This window comes from Heterodontus francisci, chromosome 28 (assembly GCF_036365525.1).
Source record: "Heterodontus francisci isolate sHetFra1 chromosome 28, sHetFra1.hap1, whole genome shotgun sequence".
In the NCBI taxonomy this organism is placed as follows: Eukaryota; Metazoa; Chordata; class Chondrichthyes; order Heterodontiformes; family Heterodontidae; genus Heterodontus; species Heterodontus francisci.
This window is the reverse complement of record NC_090398.1, coordinates 73,856,401-73,881,760: the sequence shown is the minus strand read 5'-3', so window position 1 is coordinate 73,881,760 and position 25,360 is coordinate 73,856,401.

Below are 25,360 nucleotides of genomic sequence, written 5' to 3'. Positions count from 1 at the left end.
TGAGATTCTAAACGAGTACTTTGCATCGGTATTCACCGAGGAGAGGGACATGACGGATGTTGAGGTTAGGAACAGATGTTTGATTACTCTAGGTCAAGGCGGCATAAGGAGAGAGGAAGTGTTGGGTATTCTAAAGGGCATTAAGGTGGACAAGTCCCCAGGTCCGGATGGGATCTATCCCAGGTTACTGAGGGAAGTGAGAGAGGAAATAGCTGGGGCCTTAACAGATATCTTTGCAGCATCCTTAAACATGGGTGAGGTCCCGGAGGACTGGAGAATTGCTAATGTTCTCCCCTTGTTTAAGAAGGGTAGCAGGGGTAATCCAGGTAATTATAGACCGGTGAGCCTGACGTCAGTGGTAGGGAAGCTGCTGGAGAAGATACTGAGGGATCGGATCGATTCCCATTTGGAAGAAAATGGGCTCATCAGTGATCGGCAACATGGTTTTGTGCAGGGAAGGTCATGTCTTACCAACTTAATAGAATTCTTTGAGGAAGTGACAAAGTTGATTCATGAGGGAAGGGCTGTCGATGTCATATCCATGGACTTCAGTAAGGCGTTTGATAAGATTCCCCATGGCAGGCTGATGGAGAAAGTGAAGGCGCTTGGGGTCCAAAGTGTACTAGCCAGATGGATAAAGAACTGGCTGGGCAACAGGAGACAGAGAGTAGCAGTAGAAGGGAGTTTCTCAAAATGGAGACGTGTGACCAGTGGTGTTCCACAGGGATCCGTGCTGGGACCACTGTTGTTTGTGATATACATAAATGATTTGGAGGAAAGTACAGGTGGACTGATTAGCAAGTTTGCAGACGACACTAAGATTGGTGGAGTAGCAGATAGTGAAGGGGACTGTCAGAGAATACAACAGAATATAGATAGATTAGAGAGTTGGGCAGAGAAATCGCAGATGGAGTTCAATCAGGGCAAATGCGAGGTGATGCATTTTGGAAGATCCAATTCAAGAGTGAACTATACAGTAAATGGAAAAGTCCTGGGGAAAATTGATGTCCAGAGAGATTTGGGTGTTCAGGTCCACTGTTCCCTGAAGGTGGCAACGCAGGTAAATAGAGTGGTCAAGAAGGCATACGGCATGCTTTCCTTCATCGGACGGGGCATTGAGCACAAGAGTTGGCAGGTCATGTTACAGTTGTATAGGACTTTGGTTCGGCCACATTTGAAATACTGCGTACAGTTCTGGTCGCCACATTATCAAAAGGATGTGGATGCTTTGGAGAGGGTGCAGAGGAGGTTCACCAGGATGTTGCCTGGTATGGAGGGCGCTAGCTATGAAGAGAGGTTGAGTAGATTAGGATTATTTTCATTAGAAAGACGGAGGTTGAGGGGGGACCTGATTGAGGTGTACAAAATCATGAGAGGTATAGACAGGGTGGATAGCAAGAGGCTTTTTCCCAGAGTGGGGGTTTCAATTACTAGAGGACACGAGTTCAATGTGAAAGGGGAAATGTTTAGGGGGGATATGCGTGGAAAGTTCTTTACGCAGCGGGTGGTGGGTGCCTGGAACGCATTGCCAGCGGAGGTGGTAGATGCGGGCACGATGGAGTCTTTTAAGATGTATCTAGACAGATACATGAATGGGCAGGAAGAAAAGAGATACAGAACCTTAGAAAATAGGCGACATGTTTCGAGAGAGGATCTGGATCGGCGCAGGCTTGGAGGGCCGAAGGGCCTGTTCCTGTGCTGTAATTATCTTTGTTCTTTGTTCTTGATTATTGTGTCCAATTCTGGTCACTACACTTCAGAAAGATTGTGAAGGTCCTTGAAATGGTGCTGAAGAGATTTTACAGAATGGTTCCAGGGATGGAGGATTTTAGTTACAAGGTTAGGTTACAAGATTATGACAGGTTTAGATAATTTAGACAAGGGAAAACCGTTCCCATTAACTGATGGAAGTAGGACTAGGGGCACGGATTGAAGGTTTTGGACAAGAGATGCAGGTGGAATATGAGGAGGAACTTTTCATGCAGCGGGTGTTAATGACCTGGAACTCACTGGTCACAGGTGTGGTGGAAGCAGAGACAATCAGTGATTTCAAAAGAAAGCTGATGGGCACTTGAAGGAAATGCATTTGCGACAGGGATTGAGTGAAGGAATGGGACTGACTGGATCGCCCTATGAAGAGCCAGCATGGACATGATGGGATAAATGGTCTCATTCAGTGCCGTAAATGACTCTATGACTCTCTATGACTCTATGTTGGATACGTCTCCTGCTCCTACCTGGAAAGATCCAGATACATAGAAGTTCAATGAAACAGTGACCTTAACAGCCACTGACAGCTCCGTCCTCACCCTGGTGTGAGGCGCCAGGTCGTATTACAGGAGGTGACGCAGCTCTGTGACGACCCCCTTATTGAATGAGAGTTACATCACACATTGCTCCTGGGTTAGGTTTAGGTAGAAAGAGTGCTCTTGGAAAACCCGGGGTGGGTAGTGCAGAGCCCCCTCCTCGTCCCGCTTTACAGAACTTCCCCTCTCTGCAGCCTCTTCTCCATTCGTTTGTAATGTTACAGAGCCTGAGACACTGTAACTACAGTCCCCATACCTTGCGCAGAGTTGGGTCACCAAATCCTCTGTCCTCCCTGAATGTCTGCAGCAGCTCACAACACAACCTCCAGAAAACCATCCACAGCACCTCCACCAACTTTACAATCACAGAAGGAAGTCAACATCCCCTCACATGTAGGTTAGATGCCTGCTCCTTTTAAATATCACCAGAGGGGGTTCTTCGTGCTGCTGAATGTATGTTCAGCTGAGAGTGACTAACAGAGGCGGGCAGTGAACATGCACAGACCAAGTTTCAAAGACGTACATAAGATCATAAGATCATAAGAACTAGGAGCAGGAGTAGGCCGTCCGGCCCCTCGAGCCTGCTCCGCCATTCAATAAGATCATGGCTGATCTTTTCGTGGACTCAGATCCAATTACCCGCGTTCTCACCGTATCCCTTAATTCCTTTATTGTTCAAAAAGATATCTGCCTTAGCTTTAAAAACGTTTACTGAAGAAGCGTCAACTACTTCACTGTGCAAGGAATTCGATAGATTAACAACTCTCTGGGTGAAGACGTTCCTTCTTAATTCAGTCCTAAATCTGCTCCCTCTAAACTTGAGCATATGCCCTCTTGTCCTAGCTTCACCTGCCAATGGAAACATCCTCTCTACTTGTATGTGATCTATTCCCTTCATACTTTTATATGTTTCTAAAAGATCCCCCCTCATTTTTCTGAATTCCAATGAATATAATCCCACTCTACTCAGTCTCTCTTCATAAGCCAACCCGCTCAAGTCCAGAATCAACCTATTGAACCTCCTCTGCACCCTCTCTAGTGCCAGTACATCCTTTCTCAAGTAAGGAGACCAAACCTGCACACAGTTCTCCAGGTGCGGCCTCACCAATACCTTATACAGCTGCAACAGAACCTGTCTGCTTTTAAACTCAATCCCTTTAGCAATGAAGGGCAACATTCCATTTGCCTTTCTAATTACTTGCTGTACCGGCAGACCAACCTTCTGCGATTCATGCACAAGGACACCCAGGTCCCTCTGCATAGCAGCATGCTGCAACATTTTGCTATTCAAGTAATAATCCTTTTTACTGTTACTCCTACCGAAATGAATGACTTCACATTTATTAACATTGTATTCCATCTGCCAGACCTTTGCCCATTCACTCAATGTATCTATGTTCCTCTGCACATCTGCACACTTTGCTCTGCCACTCATCTTAGTGTCATCTGCAAACTTTGACACCCTACACGTGGTCCCCAACTCCAAAACATCAAAGTTGCTGGAATGGTACATTGACATCACATTCCAACCCATCCACAAAGGAACAACACATACATGATACGATTGAGCTAGATCCCTGCCCAGCATGGGGCACTGTGCTGACCACACTCGAAGTGGCCGTCTGTGTGATTCACATCATTTTATGGATCCCAGCTTCTGTACCGTCAGAACCAGTGATGCTGTTTCGTTTAAAACCATGGCTCGGGACAGAGACAGAGGGAAAGAAATTCACTTTAAAAGGAGAACTGAAAAAAGATTGAAGTCAAAAGATTTGTAGGAATATGGGAATGGAGAGGGGAATGAGACTAATTGGAGGTGCGAGGCCATGGAAAGACTCAAACTCAAGAATGAGAATATTAAAATTAAGGTCCTGACAAACCGCGAGCCAATGTGGATCAGTGAGAACAGGGGTGATGGGTGATCGGGATTTGGTGTGAGTTAGGATACAGGCAGCAGAGTTGTAGATGGGCTGTGGTTTTTGCAGGTTTATAACTGGGTCGGTGACCAGGGTAGAATTGGAATAGTCAAGTGTGGATTTAACAGTGACACGGATGAGGGTTGATGCAGCAGATGGGCTGAGGCAGAGGTGGAGAAGGGTGAAATTACAGAGGTGGTAGTAGACAGAGTTGGTGATGGAGAAAATCTGCAGATGTACTCAGCTCAGGTTTAAATATAATACAGAAGTTGTCAACAGTCTGGTTCAGCCTCAGATATTGGGCAGGGAGGGGGTATGCGTTTCATTGATAGGGGATGTAGTTTGTGATGGAGACCAATGAAACTAGCTTCAGTCTTCCGAAAATTTACATTACAGAACAACATTTCAGTGAAACAGAGTTTGCAGATCTCCGAGCCTGAAATAGAGACAGGAACAGCAGCAAAGATGAGAAAGTAAATGACAATAACTGTAATACAATAGCAATCGTTTATCGAGCTAACAGCTGGACATATTCACCAGGCATACAACGGCAGCAAGAAGGGCAGCGTAAATTACAGGAGCAGTAATGCACTTAAACATGGTTTACAAAATTAATAGCTGGATAGAGAGACTTACCGGGGACACCAATAATAGCCAGGATGGGATAGTAAATGGATTGAATAATCTTCAGTGCGAGATAGATACGAGTGTTTAATGGGTACCAATCATAATATGTGGAAAGAGAGTAAAGATCTGAGGATAAACTCCAGTCCGTTTTTGTAACATTCCAATCTATTGTTCTCAGATTCTGATCTATCCTCTCTCTATCACTTTGGAACCGCTGATCTCTGTATGTGCCGGGGCTGATGTTCCCACTGACACTTATATGCCGGGGCTGATGTTTCCACTGACATTATGGGATAACACATTGAAAGGAGCCCCTTATAAATAGAAGAGGAAAACATTCAGTGACACAATTAGGGTCCATGGAGACTGACATTAATTACAGTCACTGAACAAACAGTTAACCCTTTACAACCCAACACTTTTTGTACCACAATAAAGTAGAACATTTACCCCGTCTGGATGGGATATATGAGGGTTGCTGAGGGGAGGAATGTTGGAAATAGCAGAGGTACTGGCCAGAACCTTCCAATCCCCCCTGGATATGGGCGTGATGACAGATTTCCACAGGCTCACTACTCTCTGGGTGAAAAAAAATATCCTCATCTCAGTCCTGAAATTTTGACCCCATATCCTTAGATTATGACCCCTAGTTCTGGACTCCCCAACATCGGGAACATCCTTCCTGCATCTACCCTGTCAAGTCCTTTTCGAATTTTACAGATTTCTATGAGATCCCTCCTCACGCTTCTGCATGCCAGTGCATATAATCCTAACTGACTCAAGCTCTCCTCATACATCAGTCCTACCATCCCAGGAATCAGTCTGGTAAACCTCCGCTGCGCACCCTCTATAGCAAGAACTTCCTTCCTCAGATAAGAAGACCAAAACTTCACACAATATTCCAGGTGCAGCCTCACCAAGGTCCTGTATAATTGCAGCAATACATCCCTGCTCCTGCACTCGAATCCTCTCGCATTGAAGGTCAACATACCATCTGCCTTTTTTATCGCCTGTTGCACAGCTTCCTTTCCTTCAGTGACTGGTGTACGAGAACACTCACGTCTCGTTGCATTTTCCACTCCCTCAGTTTATCGCCGTTCAGATAATAATCTGCCTTCCTGTTTTGGCTACCAACGTGGATAACCTCACATGTATCCACATTATACGGCATCTGCCATGCATTTCCCCACTCAAATCAACTTGCTCAAATCACTCTGAAGCCTCTCTGCATCCTCCTCACAATTCACCTCCCGCCCAGTTTTGTATCCTCTGCAAATTTGGAGATATTACAATTAGTTTCCTCATCTAAATCATTAATATATATATTGTGAATAGCTGGGGTCCAAGCACCGATCCCTGTGGTACCCCACTCGTCACTGCCTGCCTTTCAGAAAAAGATCCGTATATTCCAATGCTTTGTTTCCTGTCTGCCAACCAATTTTCTATCCATCGCAATACATTACACCCAGTCCCATGCGCTATAATGTTACATGCTAATATCTTACATGGGACTTTGTCGAGAGCCTTCTGAAAGTCCAAATAAGCCACATCCACTGGCTCCCCCTCTGCAACTTTACTAGTTACATCCTCGAAGAATTACCAAGTATTATTCCCCTTTTGTAAGCCCATTCTGACTCTGCTCGATTCTACCACTGATCTCCAAGTGCTCTGCTGTAAAATCTTTGATAATCGACTCTAGAATCTTCCCACGACCGACGTCAGGCTGACTGGTCTACAATTCCCTGCTTTCTCTCCAACTCCCTTTATAATAGTGCATTTGCATTAGCTGCCCTCCAATCAATAAGATGTGTCCAGAGTCAATAGAATCTTGAAATACGACCACCAATGCATCCACTATTTCTTGGGTCACTTCCTTAAGTAGACTTGGGTGTAGATTACCAGGCCCTGGGATTTAGCGGCCTTCAATCCCATCAACGTCCCCAACACAATTTCTCTCCTCATACTGATTTCCTTCAGTTCCTTTCTATCAGTAAATGCTGTGTTCCCCAAACATTTCTGGTATATGTGTGCTCTCCTTTGTGAAAACAGAACAAAAGTATGCATTTAGTTGGTCAGCCATCTCATTGCTCCCCATAATAAATTCCCAGTTTCTGACTGTAAGGGACCTACATCTGTCTTCACCAATCCTTTTTCTGTTCACATACTGATAGAAACTTATACAGTCAGTTTTTATGTTCGCCGCAAGCTATTCAATAATAGATCCCTAAATGGAATTGGATAAATATCTGAAGCAGAAGAACTGCAAGGATATAGTGAAAGAGCCAGGGAGTGGGACTAACTGGATTGCTTTTTTAACGGGCCAGCACAGACCTGATGGGCCGAAAGACATCATTAGGGTCGTGCTATTCTATGATTGTTCCTGCCTGTACTTACACAGTATATCTATCGTTTCAACAGGCGGTTGATAAAGTACCACATAGCAGCCATGATACCAATTTAGAAACACATGGGATTAAAGGGCCAATGTCAGCCATGGCTCAGTTTGTTTCTCTCTCCCCTTTCAGTCACAGGCTTCTAGGATAATGTGTCACTGCAGGATTTGATCAAGGCTGACACTGCAGTGCAGTACTGAGGGAGTGTTGCACTGTCAGAGGTGCCATCTATCGAATGAAACATTAAACCAAGGCCCTGTCTGCCCTCCCATGTGGATGTTAAATATCCTATCGCAATATGTAGAAGCAGATCAGGGGAATTATTCCCGGTGTCCTGGTCAATATTTATCCTTCAGTCAATATCAGAAAAACACATCTGATCATGATCACATTGCTACTTGTGGGATCTTGCTGTGCAGAAACAGTCTGCCTGTTTCCCACATTACAGGAGTGACTACGCTTAAAAATATACTAATTGAGTGCAAGGTGCTTTGTGATGTTTGCTGATCATGAAAGGCGCTATATAAATGCAGCTTTTAAAAAAATGTCCATGCCAGCATGCAGGAAATTTGCGAATTGACGGGAAGCAGATCGTCGTGGAGAATGGTTGTTGTTCAGTCTGAAGGGAAGTACGCAGTGGGGTTCACCAGGGTCACTGTTGGGATCACAGTTGCTGCATGTTAATTCAATGGGCTTGTGTACAGAAAGGGTCATGTCAAAGTTTTCAAATGGCAGGAAGCTCAGAAATGTAAATAAACAGTGAGCAGGATAGTAGCAGACTTCAGGAGGACAGAGACTGACTGGTGAAATGGGCAGGAACATGGCAGATGTAATTTAACACAGTGAAGTGTGAAGTGAAACATTTAGGTTGGAATTATGTGGAAAAACAATATAAACTAAATGGTACCATTATAAAGTGAGTGAAGGATTAGAGAGACCTGGGGTGTACACACACAGATCGCTGAAGGTAACATGTAGTGTCCTTGATGTCAGAGAGAGAGACACAGAGTAATAAAACTCAGGAGGAAATGCTGATGTTTATAAATCACTGTTTATGTCCCAGCTGGGGAATTGTGTCCAATTCTGAACACCACACTTTGGTAAGGATGTCAAGGACTCAGTGCAGATGCAGCGGTGATTTACTAGAATGGTACCAGGGATCTGGGAATTAAGTTACATGGAGAGATTGGAAAAGCTGGGATTGTTCTTTTAAGAGCAGTGAAGGGGAACAGGAGATTTATTATCGAATTCAGAATCATGAACGGTTTGATAGGGTAATTAAGGCGAAACTGTTTCCAGTGTCAGTAAGTTCAGTGTTAAGAAGACACAGATTGAAGGTAATTGACAAAGAACCAGAGGTGAAATGAGGAGAATTTTCTAACACAGTGAGTTGTTGGGATCTGGAATTCACTGCCAGACAACATTTTGGAAGCAGATTCAATAATATCTTTCAAAACGGAATTTAACAAATACACGAATCGAAAAAAAGTCAATAATTACCAGGGCTGTCTCTACTCCCCTTCTTGAACAAGGGGACAACATTTGCTATCCTCCAGTCCTCCAGCACTACTCCTGTCGACAATGACGACATAAAGATCAACAACAACGGCTCTGCAATCTCCTCCCTGGCTTCCCAGAGAATCCTAGGATAAATCCCATCTGGCCCAGGGGACCTATCTATTTTCACACTTTCCAAAATTGCTAACACCTCCTCCTTGTGAACCTCAATCCCATCTAGCCTAGAAGTCTGTATCTCAGTATTCTCCTCGACAACATTTTCTTTCTCTACTGTAAATATTGACGAGAAATATTCATTTAACGCTTCCCCTATCTCCTCTGATTCCACACACAAGTTCCCACTACTATCCTTGATTGGCCCTAATCTAACTCTGGTCATTCTTTTATTCCTGATATAGAATTCAAAATCATAAAGGTTTTTGATAGGGTAATTAATGTGAAACTGTTTCCAGTTGGCGCTTTTTTGCTGTGTGAGTGGGGCTCAGTTCCACTCCAGCTGGTATTAATAGTGGCCTGGATTGAATTGGCTCCTTCCTGGTGTGCGAGTATGATTCAGTATCACTCCAGATGGTATTAATGGAGGCCTGGATTGAAGTTGTGCTTTTCCGGTGTGTGTGAGTGGGGCTCAGTACCATTCCAGCTGGTATTAATAGAGGCTCGGATTCATTTGGCTTTTTCCTGGTGTGTGTGTTTCGCCTCAGTACCACTCCAGCTGGTATTAATAGAACCCTGGATTGAATTGGCTCCTTTCTGGTGTGTGAGTGAGACTCAGTACCACTCCACCTGGTACTAATAGATGTCTGGATTGTATTGGATCTTTCCTGGTGTGTGAGTGGGAGTTAATTTCACTACAGCTGGTATTAAAAGGGGCCTGGATTGAATTGGTAGTTTCTCGGTTTGTGAATGGGCCTCAGTCCCACTCCAGCTGGTATTAATATAGGCTCGGATTCAATTGGCTTTTTCCTGGTGTGTGAGTGGGACTCAGTAGCACTCCAGCTGGCATTAATAGAGGCATGGATTGAATTGGGTCTTTCTGGTGTGCGAGTGGGGCTCGGTACCACTCCATCTTGTATTAATATAGGCCTGGATTGAATTTGCTCTTTCATGGTGGATGAGTGGCACTCATTACCGGACCAGCTGGTTTTAACAAAGGGCACTTCGAACTATTATGATATGCAATGTGGTCTGTTTGATTTCACGTGCTCTGCGGCGATTTTAAGCGACATGTGCTGCGGCCATTTTAAATGCCTTTCCATGCGGCTGTTTGATGTCACCTGCACTGCAGCCAATTTAAACGACAAGTGTTGCGGCCATTTTGAATGATATGCACTGTGGTCCGTTTGAATTGAGATTAATCCACGGGGATCATTTTCAATGTTTTGTGTCCAGGGCAGTGAATGTAGCAGTTTATAAATGAGAATAAAGACTCATAAAGTATAATAAATCATAGGCAATCATAAAGGATTATAAAGATTTGCAAAGGGTGAGGAAAAATTATAAACAGTTTCTAAATGTTATAAAGGTCAGTAAATGTTTATGCATGATTATCGAGGATTATCAATAATGATCAGGATTCTTTTTATTGGAAAGGGATTAGAAAAGAATCAGAAATATTCAGACTCCGCCCCCACTCCCCGCCACCATGGAAACAGACCACGCCCCCACTCCCCATCACTCTGGAAAAAGATCCCGCCCCCACTCCCCGTCACCCTGGAAACATACCCCGCCCCCACTCCCAGTCTCCCTGGCAACAGACACCGCCCCCACTTCCCGTCACCCTGGTAACAGACACCGCCCCCACAATCGTCACACTGATAACAGACCCCGCTCCCACTCTCGTCACACTGGGAACAGACACTGCCCCCACTTCCCGTCACACTGGTATCAGACCCCCTCCCCCACTCCCCGTCACCCTGTAAACAGACACCGCCTCAACTCCCGGTCACCCAGGAAAACAGACTCCGCCCCCTCGTCACCTTGGAAACAGACCCCGCCTCCACGCCTCCGTCACACTGGAAACAGGCCACGCCCCCGCCCTTTCACCGTGCTGACATGACCCGCGCCAGCTCTGACTCCGTGGCGACAGGCCACGCCCCCGCTCTGTCTGTGTGGTGACAGGCCCCGCCCCTGCTCTTTCACCATGGTGACAATCCCTGCATCCGCTCTATCTCCGTGGTGACAGGCACCGCCTCCGCTCTGTCTCCGTGGTGACAGGCCCGCCCCTGCTCTTTCTCCATGGTGACAGGCCCCGCCCCCGCTCTGTCTCCGTGGTGTGAGGCCCCGCCCCCGCTCTGCATCACCCTGGAAACAGGCCCCGCCACCAACTTCCGTCACCCTGGAAACGGACACCGCTCTCACTCTCGTCACACTGGAAACAGACCCCGCCCCCACGCCCCGTCACCCTGGTAGCAGACCCCGCCCCCACACTCATCAAACTACGAACAGACCCCGCTCCCACTCTAGTTACACTGGGAACAGACCACGCCCCCACTTCCCGTCACCCTGGTATCAGACCCCTCCCCCACTCCCCGTCACCCTGGAAACAGCAGACCCCCGACCCCGCTCCCCGTCACTCTGGAAACAGCCACCGCCTCAACTCCCCGTCCCCTGGGCAACAGACCCCGCCCCCAGACAATATCACCCTGGAAACAGGCCCCTCCCCCGTCATCTGTCACCCTGGAAACAGACCCCGCCTACACACCTCCGTCACCCTGGAAACAGGCCACGCCCCGCCCTGTCACCGTGCTGACAGGACCCGCCCCAGCTCAGAATCCGTGGTGACAGGCCACGCCCCTGCTCTGTCTGTGTGGTGACAGGCCCCGTCCCTGCACTTTCTCCATGGTGACAGGCTCCGCCCCGCTTTGTCTCCGTGGTGCCAGGCCCCGCCCCCGCTGTGCGTCACCCTGGAAACAGACCCCGCCCCCACATCCAGTCATCTTGGAAACAGACCCCGCCCCATTCCTCCGTCACCCTGGATCAGACTCCGCCTCCACTTCTTCGTCACCCTGGAAACAGACGCCGCCCCCACTCCTCCATCACCTTGGAAACAGATGCCGCACCCACTCCTCCGACACCCTGGAAACAGACCACGCCCTCTTACTCTCTCCATGGTGACATGCGCCTTCCCCGCTCTGTCACCATGATGACAGGCCCCGCCCCCGCTCTGTCTCTGTGTTGACAAGCCCCGCCCTCGCACTGTCACCAGGGTGACAGGACACGCCCCACTCTTTCTCCATTGTGACAGGTCCCGCCCCGGCTCTGTCTCTGTGGTGACAGGCCCCGCCTCCACTCTGACTGCATATGACAGGCCCGGCCCCAGCTCTGTCTCCATGGGAACAGCCCCCGCCCCCGCTCTGTCTCGATGGTGATAGGTCCCGTCCCCGTTCTGTCTCCATGGAGACATGCCCCGCCCCCGCACTGTCTCCATGGTGAGAGGCCACGCCCCCACTCTTTTTCCGTGGTGACAGGGCACTCCCCCGCTCTGCATTACCCTGGAAGCTGGACCCGACCCTAATTTTCCGTCTCCCTGGAAACAGACCCCGCCCCCGTCAATCTCCTTGGTGATAGTCTCCGCCCCCGCTCTTTCTCCATGGTGACTGGCCCTGCCCCCGCTCTGTCTCCATGGTGACAGTGTCCTCCCCTGCTCTGTCTCCATGGTGACAGTCCCTGCCCCCGCTCTATCTCCATGGTGAAAGTTTCCTCCCTGCTCTGTCTCCATGGTGACAAGCCGCATTCCCGCTCCGTCTCCATGGTGGCAGTCCACGCCCCCGCTCTGTCTCCATGGTGACAGGCCCACTTCCCCCGCTCTGTCTCCATGGTGAAATCCCCCGCACACTCTCAGTCTCCATGGTGACAAGCCCCGCCCACGTTCTGTCTCAATGGTGACCGCCCCCACCCCCGCTCTGTCTCCATGATGACTGGCCCCACCCCCGCTCTGTCTCAATGATGACAGTCCCCACCCCCGCTCTGTCTCCATAGTGACATTCCACGCCCCCGCTCTGTCTCCAAGGTGACAGGCCCGCCTCCGCTCTGTGTCCATGGTGACAGTCCCCGACCCACTCTGTCTCCGTGCTGACCTGCACCGCCCCCGCACTGTCTCCTTGGTCACAGGCCCCGCCCACGCTGTGACTCCGTGGTGAAAGGCCCCGCCTCCGATCTGTCTCTGTGGTGACAGGATCCGCCCCCGCTCTGTCTCCATGGTGAGAGGCCCCGTCCCCGCTCTGTCTCCATTGTGACAGGCCCCACGCCGGCTCTGTCTCCGTGGAGACATGCCCCGCCCCCGCTCTGTCTCCGTGGTGACAGTCCCGCCTACGCTCTGTCTCCATGGTGACAGACCACGCCCCCGCTTTGTCTCCATGATGTCAGTCCCTGCCCCTGCTCTGTCTCCATGGTGACAGTCCCCGCCCCCGCTCTGTCTACATGGTGACAGGCCCCTCCCGCTCCTCTGATCATTGAATGAATTTAACAATTGTCGTGATGGGATATTTCAGCACATTCTGCACCTGATCTCTTAACAGAGTCTGGGTCACGGCGTAAATCGCAGTGTTTGTGGAGCAGCTCAGGAGCTACAGCATGAAGGACAATTCCAGCAGAAAGTGAGGGAGAGAAACAGACCGATAACCCAAATTATACATCCGGGCCCATATCAAATACACCATAAACAGGGCCCAAAACAGGATGAAATTCCCAGAGATTACTAACAGCAAAATGATGGATTTCCTTCGACTCTCCATCTCGGGCTCTCTGTGACTCTCCCCACTGCTGTGAGCCCGGAGTCTCCTGCGTCATCTGCTGCTCACTAAAATGTGTCTGACAGTGAGAGCGTTGGCGATCAGAATCACCACAAATGGGACGCCCGGGGTTAGAATGTTGTGGAGGAACTCGATTGTTCCCCAGACACGAGATAACTGATCATCCATTGTTACAGAACAAAACGAGGGCTCGTTCCCCAGCAAATACCGAACTGTGAACATAAAATACCTGAAGATGTTCTTTAAACAGCTCAGCACACTCACTGTTCCCACAACCACAGCCGATGTTTTCTCACTGCAATATTTACTTTTCAGATTCTGACAACAAATGGCCACAAATCGATCAAAGGTGAAAGTGACGGTGAACCAGACAGAACAGTCTGTGGCTGTGTAAAGCAGGATGGCATGGATATTACACTTGGGGCTGTACCACAGGAACAGAAACAATGGCATTGTGTCTGAATATCAGGTCCAGGATAATGACCAGTAGATCCGCCGCTGACATGGCCACCAGGTACCGAGTGACACATTTGGAGAGAACACACTTTCCCTGAGACAGGATCCCAATCGTCAGCAAGTTAACTGACGATATATATATATATACATCTCAGGGCCTGGACTGTGGTGTGATCTGTGTGTGTGTGTGTGTTTATATATATATATCTCATGCCTGGGCTGTGGTGTGATCTGTGTGCGTGTGTGTGTGTGTGTGTTTGTGTGTTTATATTCTTTTTTTCTTTTGGGCCTCCTTATCTCGCGAGACAATGAATACGCGCCTGGAGGTGGTCACTGGTTTGTGATGCAGCGCCTGGAGTGGCATGCTCTTCCACAGGTGCTGCAGAGAAATTTGTTTGTCGGGGCTGTTGCACAGTTGGCTCTCCCCTTGCGCCTCTGTCTTTTTTCCTGCCAACTACTAAGTCACTTCGACTCGCCACAATTTAGCCCTGTCTTTATGGCTGCCCGCCAGCTCTGACGAATGCTGGCAACTGACTCCCACGACTTGTGATCAATGTCACACGATTTCATGTCGCGTTTGCAGACGTCTTTATCGCGGAGACATGGACGGCCGGTGGGTCTGATACCAGTGGCGAGCTCGCTGTACAATGTGTCTTTGGGGATCCTGCCATCTTCCATGCGGCTCACATGGCCAAGCCATCTCAAGCGCCGCTGACTCAGTAGTGTGTATAAGCTGGGGGTGTTGGCCGCTTCAAGGACTTCTGTGTTGGAGATATAGCCCTGCCACCTGATGCCAAGTATTCTCCGGAGGCAGCGAAGATGGAATGAATTGAGACGTCGCTCTTGGCTGGCATGCGTTATCCAGGCCTCTCTGCCACAGAGCAAGGTACTGAGGACACAGGCCTGATACACTCGGACTTTTGTGTTCCGTGTCAGTGCGCCATTTTCCCACACTCTCTTGGCCAGTCTGGACGTAGCAGTGGAAGCCTTACCCATGCGCTTGTTGATTTGTGCATCTAGAGACAGGTTACTGGTGATAGTTGAGCCTAGGTAGGTGAACGCTTGAGCCACTTCCAGAGCGTGGTCGCCTATATTGATGGATGGAGCATTTTTGACGTCCTGCCCCATGATGTTCGTTTTCTTGAGGCTGATGGTTAGGCCAAATTCATTGCAGGCAGCCGCAAACCTGTCGATGAGACTCTGCAGGCACTCTTCAGCGTGAGATGTTAAAGCAGCATTGTTAGCAAAGAGGAGTTCCCTGATGAGGACTTTCCGTACTTTGGACTTCGCTCTTAGACGGGCAAGGTTGAACAACCTGCCCCCTGATCTTGTGTGGAGGAAAATTCCTTCTTCAGAGGATTTGAACGCATGTGAAAGCAGCAGGGAGAAGAAAATCCCAATAAGTGTGGGTGCGAGAACACAGCCCTGTTTCACACCACTCAGGATAGGAAAGTAGATATAAATGATTTGGAGGAAAATGTATCTTTTAGATTAGATTGGAGATACAGCACTGAAATAGGCCCTTCGCCCCACCGAGTCTGTGCCGAACATCAACCACCCATTTATACTAATCCTACACTAATCCCATATTCCGACCAAACATCCCCACCTTTTCCTATATTTCCCTACCACCTACCTATACTAGTGACAATTTATAATGGCCAATTTACCGATCAACCTGCAAGTCTTTTGGCTTGTGGGAGGAAACCGGAGCACCCGGAGAAAACCCACGCAGACACAGGGAGAACATGCAAACTCCACACAGGCAGTACCCGGAATCGAACCCGCGTCCCGGGAGCTGTGAGGCTGCGGTGCTAACCACTGCGCCACTGTGCCGCCCTATCTGTATCTATCCACGAGAGTGTCAATATAAATTTGTGTTTACATTCCCGGACAACTGTACACCTGGATGTGTCTCCCCAGGATTACCTGATAGTCCGTCAACATTCCACCAGTGGTTGGCACAGGGGACAGCCACAGTCCTTTCTCCCGATCAGAATGTTTGATACAATATGCGGATGAGCTACTGCTCCAAATGGAGAGTAAGGAGGAGCAGCTAGAGCTACTGGAGGAGTTCCTTCATCTCCTCTGGAAGGTCGGAGTGGAAGTTGCACCTAAAAAGGCACAGATAAGGAAAGTAAAGATTACCTATTTGTGAATGGTGATAACACAGAGAAAGCATGATCTCGATGCGAGTACAGACAATCCTCAAACTCCACCGACCACAAGATATTAAGCGCCTGAGATCAATTTTGGGCTTAGTTGGGTATTGCAGGGACCATATTGATTCCTGGTGTCAGCGTAAGTCAGCAGTTACAGAATTAAAACAGGTGCTGGCCATCGATCCGGTGTTACAGGTGCCGGACCCACGCCTAACCTTTGCCCTCGAGGTCGCTACCACAGGTACCACCTTATCAGCGGTATTGCTTCAGAAGAAACATTTCCGATTCTGCCTAGTGGAATACGCATCTCACTTGTTAACGTCAGTAGAAAGGGCCTTCACAGTGTGTGAAAAAGATTTGCTGGTCGTCTTTTGGGTGATTCAAAATTTTACTTATATTGTCATCCTCAGCCCTGTTACTATCCTAACTGAAATCACACCCTTCCAGTTGTTAATGGATGGACGGTTGAAGGACGGTAATGTTCTATTGTCAGCCTCAGCAATGTTACTATCCTAACTGAACACACACCCTTCCAGTTGTTACTGGATGGACTACTGAAGGACGGTAATGTTAGTCAGAATCGTATTGCTCGGTGGACCTTGTTCTTGCAAGGTAGAGACATTTCAGTAATAAAGGAAAATAGTTTGACATGCTTGGCAGACAATTTAATCTTCCAGGCTGCACCCCATGAGTGTCAGGTTTTGAAAGAAAAGGCCCTCAAGGGACATTTTGTGTCAAAATCATTGCGGGGCGTGGGTGTCCAAAGGAAGAAAACAGAAATCAAACCAGCACTCAACATTTTTGTTGACGGTTCCTCTACAGTGGAGGATGGGATTAGGCAGGCAAAGTGTGGATTACACGTACAGGATCATAATGGAAAACCTATTAAAGACATTGCCTTACAGTTACTGGTGAGTTTAAGTGTGCAGCATGCCGAACTAGCTGCAGTCACTTTGTGGTGACACAACCACATGTTTCCCCCACTGATTGATATAAATTCTGACAGTATGTAGGTGTGTAACTGTTTGACCGAGTACCTACCTCTGTGGGAAGCGAGAGGTTTTGTGTTAGCAGATGGCAAAACTTTTCCATCTGTCCTATTACTACAGAGAATAGCAGATGCAGCGAGGAAAGGGGAAAAGTTTACAGAAAATACTATGATATATTGACCTATGTTGTGAAAATTGGAAAGGAGATAATTGGGACAACTTTGTCTAAGTGTAGTCTGGAAATCCAGGTGGCCATATGTCCTCACCATATATATATATATATATATATATATATATATATATATATATGTATATATATATACATACATATAAAACTGCAAAATAAAAATGTGGAACAAAAGCAAGAAATGTAGGAATCACTCAGCAGGTCTGGCAGCATCTGTGGAAAGAGAAGCAGAGTTAACGTTTCGGGTCAGTGACCCTTCTTCCGGAGAAGGTTCACTGACCCGAAACGTTAACTCTGCTTCTCTTTCCACAGATGCTGCCAGACCTGCTGAGTGATTCCAGCATTTCTTGTTTTTGAATAAAAATGTGGATTTAATACCACTGTAAATTGCACCATTGAAACTAGGAAGGCATTGCCAGGGTTATCCCATGTGGCCTATAAGGGAAGGGGGAGATATTGCTTAACCACCACAATGAAGGAGTACCAGTATGGACATAACCGGATTTTTCTGGTGAGCAACAGGACGTTTCTTTTCAACCCACATATACGAACTAGAGTAGAGAAGATGGAGTTGGTCGACATACATAAAAGAAAGACAGAAACAATAACTGTGACAGAAAGCATTAAGGACGACTTGATAAATTACCTTCGGGAATATGAATATACTATTCAGCCATTGCCCACACGTTTGGGGAAAGAGAGGCTGCAACCAGAAACCATTGGTGCAGTGCACTACAATCTGGAACAACAGTGGAAGAGGATACAAGATGAGATTGATGAGTGAAACGATTCTCCCTGGTGGGAAGACTTATGGAACTGGGGGTCAAACCCCTGATTTACAATTATCTCCCATGTCCTGATAGTTGTTTCGGGTATCATGGTGATGTATGTGACATACTTAATTTTCAAACTTAAGAAATTGATTAAGGAATGTGAGAGGATGTATGAATGCAGGTTGGACAGCTACCTTAAAGAATTCGAACTTGTTCTATAAAAAGATAGACAATTAATTATGTAACACGACGATAGTTGTATAACTATTGGTAGATACTTAAAATGAATTAATGAATGACAAATTTATTCTACAAATTAAATTGCGACTGTATGATGATCACACAAGTGATTAATTATGTAACAATGTTGTTTAAATTGTGCTTTCTTTAACACTACACTGCTTATGATATTGCGTTAACAATGAAATTGTAATTGCACAAGTGTACTATCTAAGAGACGTGAGAGTGTGATCCCTTGGGTGTCACCCTGCAGGATCAAAGTGGGGCGGCGGGGGGGCGGGGGGAGGTGGCTGTGGACTCAGTAAAAACACATAAGAACTTAGTTAAAACAAAGGGACTCGTCACACAACAATACACAACATTTTGAAACAAGGGGGTGCTGGGTAGAAAGGAGCACAGCAAACAGATGGCCAAGGAATTGTGGACAGTCCAGAAAAAACAGGCTGAAACAAACGAGAGATTCTACCGGACAGTATCTTTGCACAAACCAGATAAAGGAGTTGCTATGGACACGAGGTATGATTAGACTCACAGTAGACAATGGCTGAAACTGGTGACGGCACGAGAACCCCGAGGAAGAACACGCAAGAAAGTTCCCTGAGTCAAGGACTCAGAGAACAGAAGGGCAGCTGCTATTCCGGGACTGATCACCTCGTGACTTGACGGGTAGTATATCGTGCAAGGAGTGAGTGTTTGTATCTGATGATTTAAAGTGTGAATAAACATTGATATACCTTCCACCAGTCTGCTTCTGTGAATTCTTTAAGAGTAAGTGTAGATTAGACACAACAACGATCTGATAGCTCTATACAGGGACTTACCAGGAACATCAAAAGAAGCAACGCCAAGAGAGAAAATTACATGACCAGTAACAAAATTAGCAATCCTTCGTAGTGTTTACAGCCTGTATCAAAGACTCACCAGGAGTAACAGCAACAGCAAAGAGGGATGACAAGAGCAGTAATGTCGTTCAACACGGTTTATAGAATTAATAGCTGGATAAAGAGTCTTAACCGGAACACCAACAATAGCGAGGATGGGATAGTAAATATATTGAATAATCTGAAGAGCAAAATAGATACGATTGTCTAATAAGTACCAGTCATAATATGTGGAAAGAACGTCAAACTGCCAGATGAAACTCCTGTCCATTTTTGTAACATTCCAATCTATTGTTCTCAGATTCTGATCTATCCTCTCCCTCTGTCTGGAGCTGTTGGTCCCACTTACTGCCGGGTTTGATGCTGCTGTTGACACTATGTGATCATACATTGAAAGGAGTGCCTTATTAATAGAAGATGGAAACCCTCCAGTGAAACAATTCGGGTCCATGGAGACTCACATTAATTCCAGTCTCTGAACAAACAGTTTCTGTTAACGCCTTTCAGTCCAGCACTTCTTGTACTACAATAAAGTAGAGCATTTATCCTTTCTGGATGGGATGTGTGAGAGATGCTGACGGAAGGAAAGGTGGGAATAGCAGAGGCACTGAACAGAATCTTTCAATCCTCCTTGGATATGGGAGTGGTGACAGAGGGCTGGAGAGTTGTAAATGTTACACCCTATTTGAAAAAGCAGAATGGAGTAAACAATGCATTTACTGACCAGTCAGTTTAATGTCACTGATGGGGATATTTCATAACCCAGGACAAATATATTCATTGCTTTGAAAAACATGGAATAATGAATGGACAGCAGGAGGGATATGTTAATGACAAAGCATGTCTGGCAAACCTCAACAACAACTTATATTTATATAGTGCGTTTAATGTTATAACACATCCCAAGCTACTTCACAGGATCATTATGAAGCAAAGTATGACACTGAGACATAATAGGAGATATTAGGTCAGATGGCCAACAGCTTGAACAAAGAGATAGGTTTTAGGGAGTACCTGAAAGGAGGAACGCGAGATGGAAAGGTGGTAATATTACCAACATTGTAATACCAAGGATCAGGCTGATTCTCTGAGGACATGGGTTCAAACCCCACCGTAGCAACCGGTGCAATTTAAATTTCAATAAGTTATAAAATTCAATTAATTAATACAAATCTGCATTTGAAAGCTATTCTCAGCAATGTTGCTATCATTGATCATCGTTTTAAAAAAAAACAGCCTGGCTTATTGATGTTCTTCAGCAATGGAAATCTGCCATCCTTATACGGTCTGGCCTCCATGTGACTGCAGACCCACAACAATGTGGCTGACTCCAAACTGACTTCTGAAATGTCCAGCAAGTCACTCTGTTATCAAGGGCAATTAGGGATGAGCAACAAATGCTGGTCTTGTCAGTGACACCCACATCGCATGAAAGAATGAAAAAAGAAAACAGTGCAGTGAGGATATTGCAGAACTTTGGGCCTAGGCAGCTGAAAGCCCGGACGCCAGTGGTGCAGTGATTAAAATCAGGGCTGCACAAGAGGCTGAAATTAGAGGAGCACATATATCGCAGTGGGTTGTGGAGGTGGAGGAGATTACAGACATATGGGGGTGGGGTGGGGGAGAGGCCATGGCGGGATCTGAAAACGAGGATGAGAATTTTAAAATCAAGACATTGCTTGACTGGGACCCAATGTCGGTCAGTGATAAATGAACGGGACTTGGTGTGAGCTGAGACATGGGCAGCAGAGTTTTGGATGACCTCAAGTTTACAGAGAGTATAATGTGGGAGATCAGCCAGGTGTGAGTTGGAATAATCACATCTGGAGGTGACAAAGGCATCAATGAGTTTTCAACAGTAGATGGGCTGAGAAAGTGGTGAAGTCGGGCGATGTTACAGAGATAGAAATAGGCGGTTGTAATGATATCCTGAAAATGATGTTCAAGCTCATTTTGTGGTCAAATGTGACACCAAGGTTGTAAACATACTGTCTGAATCTCAGACTGTTACCAGGGAGAGGGATGGGATCAATAGCAAGCGAACAGAGTTGGCATGGGGAGTGAAAACAATGTCTTCAGTCTTCCCAATCTTTAATTGGACGAAATTTCTGCTTATCCAGTACTGGATGTCGGATAAGCAGTCTGATAATTTAACAACAGCGGAGGAGTGGAGAGAGGTGGTGGTGAGGTAAACTTGATGGAATTCTTAGATTAAACAATGAAGAGGGTCGATGAGGGTGGTGTGATTGAAGTTATATATATGGACTTTCAAAAGGTGTTTGATCAAGTGACATTCAATAGACAGGTTATGAAAACTGAACCCTATGGATTAAAGGGACAGTGACAGTGTGGATATAACATTGACTAAGGAACAGTAAACAGAGAGAAGTGGTGAAAGGTTGTTGTTCAGACTCGATGTGAGTATACAGTGGTGTTCCGGCGGGCTCGGTATTAGGACCACTGCTCTTTTTGCTCTTGGAAAACCCGGGGTGGGTGGGGCAGAAACTCGTACTCCTCCCTCAAGACAGAGCTTCCCCTCTCTGCAGCCTCTGCTCCATTTGTTGCGCATGTTACAGACCCAGAGACACTGTAACTACAGTCCCCATACCTCGTCCAGAGTTGGGTCACCAAATCCTCTGTCGACTCTGAATGTCTGCAGCAGCTCACAACACAACCTCCAGAAAACATCCACAGCACCTCCACTAACTTTACAATGACAGAAGTAAGTTAAAAGCCCCTCAGCTGTATGTTGGATGCCTCGTCCTTTAAATAACACTGGAGGGGATTCTTCGTGCTACTGAATGTCTGTTCAGCTGAGAGTGACTAACACAGGTGGTCAGTGGACATGCAAATACCAAGTTTCAAAGCTGTACATCACAGCTGCTGGAATGGGTGATTGACACCATATTCAGTCCCTTCCTCACACTGCAGACACATGTTACAGCCTGGGTTGTCCTGTACAATGTGCTGGATGTGAACGGCAGTGCAGCCCACACCATTTTATGGATCCAAACTTCCACAGCACCAGTGGAGCTGGAGAGATGATATGTGTGGTCAGGGAAAGACAGAGTGAAAGAAACTCACTTTAAAAAGGGAATTAGAAAAAGACCTTAAGATGAATAAGTTTCAGGACTGTTGGAAATGGACAAAGGATTGGGATACTCAGAGGGACGAGGCCATGGAGGGATTTAATCATTGAGACACAGCACTGAAACAGGCCCTGCAGCCCACTGAGTCTGTGCGGACCAACAACCACCCATTTATACCAATCCTACATTAATCCAATATTCCCCACCACATCCCCACCAGCTACCTACACTGGAGAGAAGTTACAATGGCCAATTTACCTATCAACCTGCAAGTATTTGGCTGTGGGAGGAAACCAGAGCGCCCAGCAGAAATCCACGCAGTCACAGGTAGAACTTGCAAACTCCGCAGGCAGTACCCAGAATTGAACCCAGGTTGCTGGAGCTGTGAGACTGCGGCGCAAACCACTGCGCTACTCATTTGATCTCATGGATGGAGTATTAAAATTGAGGTGTTACTGGAGGAAGAGCCAATGTAGGTCAGTGAGCACAGGGATGTTGGGTGAAAAGTATTTGGTGTAAATTAGACAATGACAGCAGAGTTTTGGATGACCACAAGATTACAGAGCGTAGAATGTGGGAGACCAGCCAGGAGTGTGTTAGAATAGTCAAATCTCAAGGTAACAAAGTCATGGATGAGGGTTTCAGCAGCCAATGAGCTCAGCTCTCTCTCTCTCTCTTTCTCTCTCTCTCACTCTCTCTCTCTCTCTATCTCTCTCTCTGTCACCCTCACTTGCTCTATCCCACGCTCAGAATCTTAAATATTTCAATTAAGTCGCCTCTTACTCTTCTAAACTCCAGCTGATATCAGCCTAGCATGTCCAGGCTTTCCTCATATGGCATTCCGCCCATATTAGTCTAGTAAACCTTCTCTGAACTGCTTACAACGCATTTACATCCTTCCTGAAATAAGGAGACCAGTCCTGAACACAGAACTCCAGAAACTGTCTCACCAATGCCCTCCCAACTTTTTAGAATTAGAATTAGAATTAGAACATTACAGCACAGTACAGGCCCTTCGGCCCTCGATGTTGCGCCGACCTGTGAAACCATCTGACCTACACTATTCCATTTTCATCCATATGTCTATCCAATGACCACTTAAATGCCCTTAAAGTTGGCGAGTCTACTACTGCTGCAGGCAGGGCGTTCCACGCCCCTACTACTCTCTGAGTAAAGAAACTACCTCTGACATCTGTCCCATATCTATCACCCCTCAACTTAAAGCTATGTCCCCTCGTGTTTGCCATCACCATCCGAGGAAAAAGAATTTCACTATCCACCCCATCTAACCCTTTTGTATTCAATTCCGCTCACAATAAATGATAACATTATATTAGCTTTCCTAATTACTTGCTGAACCTCCATTTTGCAATTCATGCACCAGGACACCCAGATACTCCTGCATCTCAGAGTTCTGCAATCCCTCATCATTCAGATCATATGCTTAGCTTTATTTAATTATTCCTACCAATATAGACAATTTCACATTTCCCCACATGATACTCCATTGCCCAGAACTTTGCCTTCTCACTCAATCTATCCATGTCCCTTTGTAGCCTCCTTATGTCCTCAAGAAATTTGTGTCATCAACAGATTTCGCAACCACACCTTCGGTCCATTTATCCAATTCATTTCTCTAAATTGCAAAAAGTTGAGGCCCAAGCACTGATCCCTGTAACCACTCGTTACATCCAGCCAAAATTACCCATTTATGCCTGCTCTCTTTTTCCTGTTAGCTAACCAAACTTCTATCCATGCCGGTATGTTACCCCCTACACCATGAGCTTTTATTTTCCGCAATAACCTTTGATGTGGAACCTTATCAAATGCCTTTTGGAAATCTATGTACAGTACATCCAGCAGTTACCCTTTATCCACAGCACGTGTTATTTCTTCAAAGAACTCCAGTTAGTTGGTTAAACATAGTTTCCCTTTCACAAAACCACGTTGGCTCTGCCTGATCACCTTGATTTTTCTTTACCTGCCCTGCTATAACATCTTTAATAATAGCTTCTAAAAACTAATCCACAGCCAGAAAGACTTTCTCATCTGTCACAGATCGTTTCTCTACTGTGTTTATTCTGATTTTGTGCTGTATTTGAACAGTCACTCTTCACTAAACTGCTTGTGACCCTTTGATCTCCTTTTGGGTAATCTGTGACCCTAGATCAGACTTTACAGTCGCGTAGGAAAGGAAACACAGAGATCGGGATCAAAGGCTTGGTTTACTTGGCTTGTGATAAATAGTAAACTCAGTTGAGCGATCATTGCTGAGAATGGATAGGAGATTTGGCAACAAAGAGAGTTTACACTCAATCAAACGTGTGTGTTCATCACGAAGAGCGGGGCGGGGGTGTTGGTGGTGGGGGGGGTGCGGTTTCTTTCAGAGAGTTTTGAATAAATAAAGCCAGAAATACAATGTCACTAGCATATTACAGGAAATAGTCAATTGATAACCTGGTAGAGAAGAAAAACAGGCACGCCTGGGGAGACGGTCATCCTCAGGATTTTCGAGGTGTATGGTTGGAATTACGATTGTATTCTCAATGGAATATCTGAGGATGTCCAGAAATGCAAATGTAAACTGAAAAAGGGCTGAGATAAGTTGGTCAATGGGACACAGCTGTGTAGCTGAACAGAAAGTGCCGGAAATACTCAGCGGCTCTGGCAGCATCGGTGTAGAGAGAAGCAGATTTAATGTTTCACATCTGTGACCCTTCATCAGAACTGGTAAACGTTAGAAATGTTGATGTACAAGCTGGAGATGGTAAGACCATGGATCTCCTGCTTTCCATTCCACACCCAATCCTTCACCCCAAACCTCCCCTTTTGATTTTATACTTTCCAATGATAACCAAATACTGCCAGCTTCCCAGTCACAGCAGCTCCATAGACAGAAATAGAGCAGCAGAAGAGCAGATGGTGAAGCCCCATCACTTGGTCTGATCCTCACAGCCACCAGATCAAATACTTATAGTGCGTGTACCTTAAAGGGTTGCATAGAGTCGGAATCTGCACCTGGTGAGTCACTGAGCACGAGTGAGCTGCAGGCAGGCCAGGGGGAAAGGATAG